Here is a 6712-nt window from a genome sequence, read left to right as displayed (position 1 = left end):
AAGACACTGGTAATGTAGTTCTTTATAACCGGGCTTTTGGAACAAGGTATTTTTATTTTTATTTAGTCTCTTTTCAATGTATTTGTATGTCACACAAACTTGTGTGTGTGAGATAAATTTTACAATTTGTAAAAAATGCTCAAAATGTTGAAAAAGCCATACTGAGAAACACACACAGTGACAGCTGATAAAACTGTTAATCAGCACAACTTTTTAGGAGGACAATTTAGTAATGTATTTCCAAAGTCTTAAAAATGTGTACATCCTGGCATGGCAGTGGCATAGTGGTTAAGGCTACTAGAGCCCACGTGGCTAGCCTAGTGGTTCAAATCCTGGACCCAGCAGCTTCAGAAACATGCTGAGCCCATTTGCATGGGTACCCAAACTCCTGAAAGAGGGAAAAGTGAAGGAGAAAGGATTGTGGCATGGCCATGCCCCATGCAGGATTCTCTCTCTCTCTCTCTCTCTCTCTCTCTCTGGCAAGCACATGGTCTCTGGCAAAAAAAAAAAAATTATTGTGTACATCCTTAATCTAGAAAGTTAATTTAGTAAAAATCAACACATTGGAAAAAATCAGAGATGTGAACATAAATGTATAGATGAGATTGTTCATTGTTATAATAGTTATAATATTAAATATATTAGAAACATTAAATATTTAGCAAAATAAAATTCTCAATTAAGATAAATTTGTGGTTTATATCTCTGTAACCATTTAAATCATATTTTAGAATATTCTTTAATGATATGGGAAAAGGTTAAAAATGTCATTTTTTTTAAATTATGAGTTCAATTACAATACATTTCTAAAATTAACAAGAACAACAGAAAAATGTGGTTATTGCTCTAACGGTTTTCAGACAAGAAGATGTGGTGGCGTGTTGGTTGAGGCACTGGACTCCCACATGGCTAGCCGCTGTTCAAGTCCTGGGCCTGCTGGCTTGCTTTCTGACTTTCCCTTTCTCTCTCTAACTCTCTGGTCAAATTAAAAAATAATCACAACAAATAAAATTAAATAAATAAATAATTATTTAAAAATAAGAAGAAGAAGAAGAGGAAGACTTCTCTTTTGTTTAGGAAAAGTTGGGGGCCAACAGGTAGTATGGTGGTTAAGGCTCTGGACTCCCACATGGCTGATTGCAGTTCAAGCCCCAGACCAGGTGACTTGAAAATCACACTGGATGCATGTGCATGTGTGTCCGAAATCTCAAGAGGAGAATGGAGGACAAGGGGTTGCAGTGTGGCCATCCTGCCAGGGTGATTTTTTCATTTTCCCTCTCTCTGTTTCTCTGTCTCTTCAATGAGCACATGCATCCTATGACAAAAATCAAAAAAAAATAATAATTAATTAATTAATTAATTTAAAAAAATAAAGATTAAGTGAGCTGTCTTTCTTTAAAAAGTGGAGATATCCTGAGAGTGATTAAGGAGAAAAACACTGAAGGCAAAGAAAATTTCTCTTCACGAGAAAGTGATGGGAATTTGCCGTATGGTGGCCAACTGCCTGTGATGCAGGAAGAGAGGAAAGCTGGGAATGAGCAGAGCCTCATCTAAGGGGAGAGCTGACCTAAGAGGAATTCCACAGTGTGGAGAAACGAGACCTCTAATATTGTTTTAAACTGTTTCCTCTTCTGAGTGAACTCTAGCCACCATGCATTATTCCCTTTCCCAAGGAGGGGCTGACCCCACCATGGCCTCGTATAGCTGGCTCTGTAGAGAACGACGGATGATGTACCCTGTCATCACCACGGAGAGGATGTGCAGGGAGAGTAGCAGGCCAGATGGCATGCAGGGGTGCAGGGGCCAGTGGAGGCAGGATGTCAGGCAGGGAGTGGAAGACTCAGCCCTTCTAGAGGGTCTTGGTAATGGAGTCCATTTATCCTGGCATCTCTGCTCATTCAGAATTTAACCATGGTGCCGTTTTCCCCCAAGAACTCTCCCTGCTCGCTGCTGTTAAACACCCCCAACATCCTACCAGAAAGGAGTTCCATGATGTCATGCTGGCCCTATCCCATGACTTTTCAGTCACGTTTAGTCTCTAAAATGGTCTCAAGAGTACTGAAGACTCAAACCTATTCTATTTAAACCTTCAGCATCATGTCCCTAAACTCTCCTCATCCCACAAAGATTACATCTGTCAGCAGCTCTTGTTTTGAGGAATGGACATCTGCTCTTCATACCCTCTTTCTTTCCTGTGCTTCTCCAAAAAACTATAGAAAAAAAAGTCAGGGGCGAGCAGGTAGTGGAGATAGTAAAAAGACCAGTGGTTGCAGGGTTTGGGGAGCGGGATAATGGGCAGAGCACACCACTTGCTTGATACTATAATGGTGGATACATGTTGTCCTACATTTGTTAAAACCCATAGAATGTGCAACACCAAGAGTGAATCCTCATGTAAGCCATGGGTTGAAATGATAATGTCATGACAATGCAAGTTCACCAGTTATAACAAGTGTACTACTCTGGGGGAGGATGTTGACAAGAGGGGAAGTTATGAATGCATGAGGGCAAGAGATATTTGGGACACTTCTGTACATTTCTCTTGATTTTGCTCTAAATCTAAATCTGCTTCTAAAAAACAGTCAGGTCCAGCAAGTGGCATAGTGATTAAGGCACTGGACACCCACATGGCTGGCTGCCATTCAAGTCCTGGACCTGGCAATTTGAAAATCACACTGGGCACATGTGCATGTGTACCCAAAATCCCAGAAAGAGAATATAAGAGAAAGGATTGGTGGTGTGGCCATGTCCTCTGCAGGGGAAGGATGGGTGATTTCTCACTTCCCCTCTCACTAAATGTACATGCCCTATGGCAAAAACTTTTTTTGGGAGGGCGGGAGGGAGGGTTTTATTTGCTATAGGGCTCATGCACTTGCCAGAAAGACAGAGACAGAGAGACAGAAAGTGAGAAATCACCCCCCAGGGTGGATGGCCGTGCCACAATCCCTTCTCCTCCATTGTCCTCTTTGGGATCTTGGACACGCACACACACACACCTGATGCGAGTTTAAACCGCTGGGTCCAGAACTCAGACCACGGTCATGGGACCAGCGACATAGCCATTATACCAACTGCTGGTTCCCCCTACAGCAAAAACCTTTTTTTTTAAAAAAAAAAAAAGGTCTATTTAAAACAAATAAATTAGATAGTAGTTTGCCAACCCCTGCACTAGAATCACCAGAAGAACTTGAAAAATTACAATTGCTTGACCATTTAGGTTAGAATCTCCAAGAGAGGGGACAGAGCATCACTATTTTATTTGAAAACATTTCTGACATGCAGCTGGGATGGAGAACTGTTGAACCAAAATAAAATTTAAAGCTCCAGTTGATTGAACATTTGCTGTGCTATGCCTTATTCAAGATAATCATTCATTTGGGGGCTAAAGAAGGAGATGGTGGTCTCTACAGGAATTAAAGTTCCTCATAATTTTCGCTTGTTGGAAGAACTTGAAAAAGGACAAAAAGGAATAGGTTATGGTATGGTTAGCTGTGGTCTTGAAGATGATGAGTATATTACAGTTATAAAGTGGGCAAGCATGACTATTGGGCCACCAAGGACAAATTCTGAGAATAGAATACATAGCCTGAAAGTAGAACATGGACCTAAAGACCCAGAAGCTCCTCCATCAGTTAGATTTGTAACAAAAACTGATAGGGATGGAATAAATCATTCCAATGGGATGGTGGATGCACGGAGCAAAATGGCATTAAAGTTGTCTTTCAAGAGCTATGACATCTAATGATGTCCAAAGAAAATACGAAGCTTCCACAGCCACCAGAAGGACAATAATACAACAATAAATTTTAGAGGCTCTCAAATTTGTCTTAAATCAACAACCTTCTACTCATATAAATGTCTTGATTAAATATCACAATGCAAATACCCACACATTAAGTAAAAAAAAAAAAAAGTAAAAGCTGGTAAACATGACTGGACATTTGTAAGAATATATTTAATATATGTACACAATCATGCTTTCAGGTAACAAGAGGGAAAATACAACACAATGTTTTTCTCTTGTTAAGGCACGGGCATTTAAACGTAAGCCTGGAGTACACGAGATCGAATTCGAGTTTTTAAGATGAAAATATGGCAAGAAGTGTTAGATGGCAGTGGGGTGAGCATGTGTTACTGAAGAGTAAAAAAAAAAAAAAATCTCAAGAAGGAAAAACAGAAAAGGCATGCTGGCATCCTTTATCCATCTCTCTTAGTGAAAGAGCTGCAGTCGAAATTGTTTAGTGTAGCAGGTACAAAGGATATTGTCACAAATTATGTTAAATTTTGAAGCCATGTGGGTGCTAGTAGTATCAAAAATATGTTCAGGATCGTTTTGACACTTGTATGTATAATAAAAAGTGTCGGGGGTGAATCGATGCATTTCTGTCCAAAGCTGTTCCTGTGCGTCACGTGTAACAGACGTGGTGTTTGTTTACAGTTTTGCTTAACAAATCATGCATTTCAGTTGAAGTGAAGTCAATAAAAAGGTGTATGGATATGTGATTTTGAGATTAAAGTTAGTCTTAAAATATAAATAAAATGCAAAACATGAAAAAAAAGATAATCACTCATTTTGGTTTCACAGTGTGGCAGGTACTGCTCTCTCCATTTCACAGCTGTGAAAACTGAGACACCGGAGGCTTATGCAGTCCAAGAAGACATCGTGAGGATGATGTGGGTCTTGAAGGATGCAGGTACTGGAGAAAACTGGGAAAGCATTAACGAGAACAGAAAGAACATGGCCGAGCAGGAGGGGGCAGCATAGTGGGCAGTGATAGCACCTAAAAGCATGTGACCAGGTGATAAAAGACTCCGGGGACACTCGGGCTATCCACAGGGATGATTTCCCCTCTGGAGTGGAGAGGCAGCCTCCCATGAGCCCGAGTGGCAACAGGGAATGAGGAAGTGGTGTTTTGTTTGTTTGTTTTTAGGTTGTTTTTTTTTTTTTGAGAAGTTTTTTTTGCTATAAGGTACATGTGCTCGCCAGACAGACAGAAACAGAGAGATAGAAAGTGAGAAATCACCCCCCAGGGGGGGATAGCCACACCGCAATCCCTTCTCCTCCATTCTCCTCTCGGGATCTTGGGCACGCACGCACACGCGCCCGGCGTGAGTTGTAAGCCACCAGGTCCGGGACGCGAACCGCGGTTGACTACGTGGGAGTCCAGCGACATAGCCATTATGCTAACTGCTGGTCCCAGGAAGTGGTGCTATTTTTAACTAACGCTGCCATGGAAGAATTTAGGTCGGTAGACTCTGTCCCTGGGACCAGAGTTTGGATCAGACAGCAATACTGACACCCTCAGCTGGAGAGAAAAATTCTGGGCGACATTTAAGCTCATCAAGGGCTAACAGACCTTATGTACAGTGGGCCATTTCCAGAAAGAAATTCTTAGTCCCTTTCATGACTTTCAAACCTATCTACCAGCTCTGCCCTCTAAAAGGGGCTAGAAACAATAGCCAACCTAGTAGCCGTGAATATCCCAGGAACCCAGACTAAGGTCTTAGAATACAATCATACAGTTTTTACTAAAATAAAAATAAACACATGAACGGCTTTCTTGGAGTAATGGCTGAGTCTAGGAAATTACAAGATGAACTGGAAACATATCGTCTTCCCATATATCTATGAAGTTATTAAGGATCCCTAGGATCGGACCGGACAAAGGGAAGCCAAGGAGGAGCTGAGGGCGATTTCTCTGCCCACAGTGTCTCAGAGTCATTCTTAAGGAACTAACTCATTATTTCTTTTTTTTTTTTTTTTTTTTTTTTGAGAGAGAGAGGTTCTTGCTATAGGGCACGTGCGCTCACCAGAAAGACAGAGAGAGACAGAGAAACAGAAAGTAAGAAATCATGCCCCGGAGGGATGACCACACCGCAATCCCTTCTCCATTCTCCTCTTGGGATCCTGGGCATGCACACACATTTGCCCATTGTGAATTTAAGCCACCAGGTCTGGGATTTGAACCACGGTCGACTACATGGAAGTCCAGCGACACAGCCATTACACTAACTGCTGGTCCTAGGAACTAATTCATTCTTAAAGACCATCTTATGCCCCATCTCCCACCCCAGCTCCCGCAACACAAATGCCCAAGCACACCAGGGTTTGTGGGAGACAATCCATGCAGTCATCTTGCCTACAACAACTACAGGCTGGGAGGGAACCAGGGCACCAACAGCCAGGTTATGGCATCCTCTTTTGGTATTATGACTCCAACATCCCCAAAGCCAAGAGATAAGCTGCTGATGCCCTTCAAGAGATATAGCAGAAAGGTCTCAGACCAAGTATAAAGGCTTCCAGTCCTGACCTGAAATGATGGGAGACTGGCAAGATTATTGGTGGCATATGGTGAGATCTCACTGATGAAGAGAAACAAGAATATTTTATAGGAAGTAGAAAAGAGAGAGTACAATGAAACTGTGAAGGCCTATCAAACACCCCACCACCACCACCACCTTTCTTGTATAAATGCAGAAAGTTGTGCGGAAGCTGCTTTAGAGGAAGAAGGTCAACGGAGACAGTCTCATCTGCTTCCAGAGGAACCTTGCCCCATCAGCAAGATCATTAGGGAGAGTGTGGTGTTGTCCGGTCAGTCATCACAATGGCTACATTGCAGGTCCAGCCCATGGTTCGACCAGTAAAAACCGGAAGCTGAACTTCTTCAAATAGAAGAATGACACCAGGAAAAAAAAAAAAAAAAAAGAGAAA

At 41.9% G+C, this 6712-nt stretch overlaps 1 pseudogene; it reads left to right on the top strand.

Annotated features, from left to right (window-relative positions):
• The first annotated feature begins 5231 nt into the window (after window positions 1–5231).
• The window catches only part of LOC102495494 (SWI/SNF-related matrix-associated actin-dependent regulator of chromatin subfamily E member 1-like), a 3101-nt pseudogene continuing 1620 nt past the window's right edge, over window positions 5232–6712 (top strand).

The sequence above is a fragment of the Tupaia chinensis genome, unplaced genomic scaffold, assembly GCF_000334495.1.
Source record: "Tupaia chinensis unplaced genomic scaffold, TupChi_1.0 Scaffold000029_1, whole genome shotgun sequence".
NCBI classification, from domain to species: Eukaryota; Metazoa; Chordata; class Mammalia; order Scandentia; family Tupaiidae; genus Tupaia; species Tupaia belangeri.
Note: the sequence above shows the minus strand (reverse complement) of the source record. Positions and strands in the feature narration are given on the sequence as shown.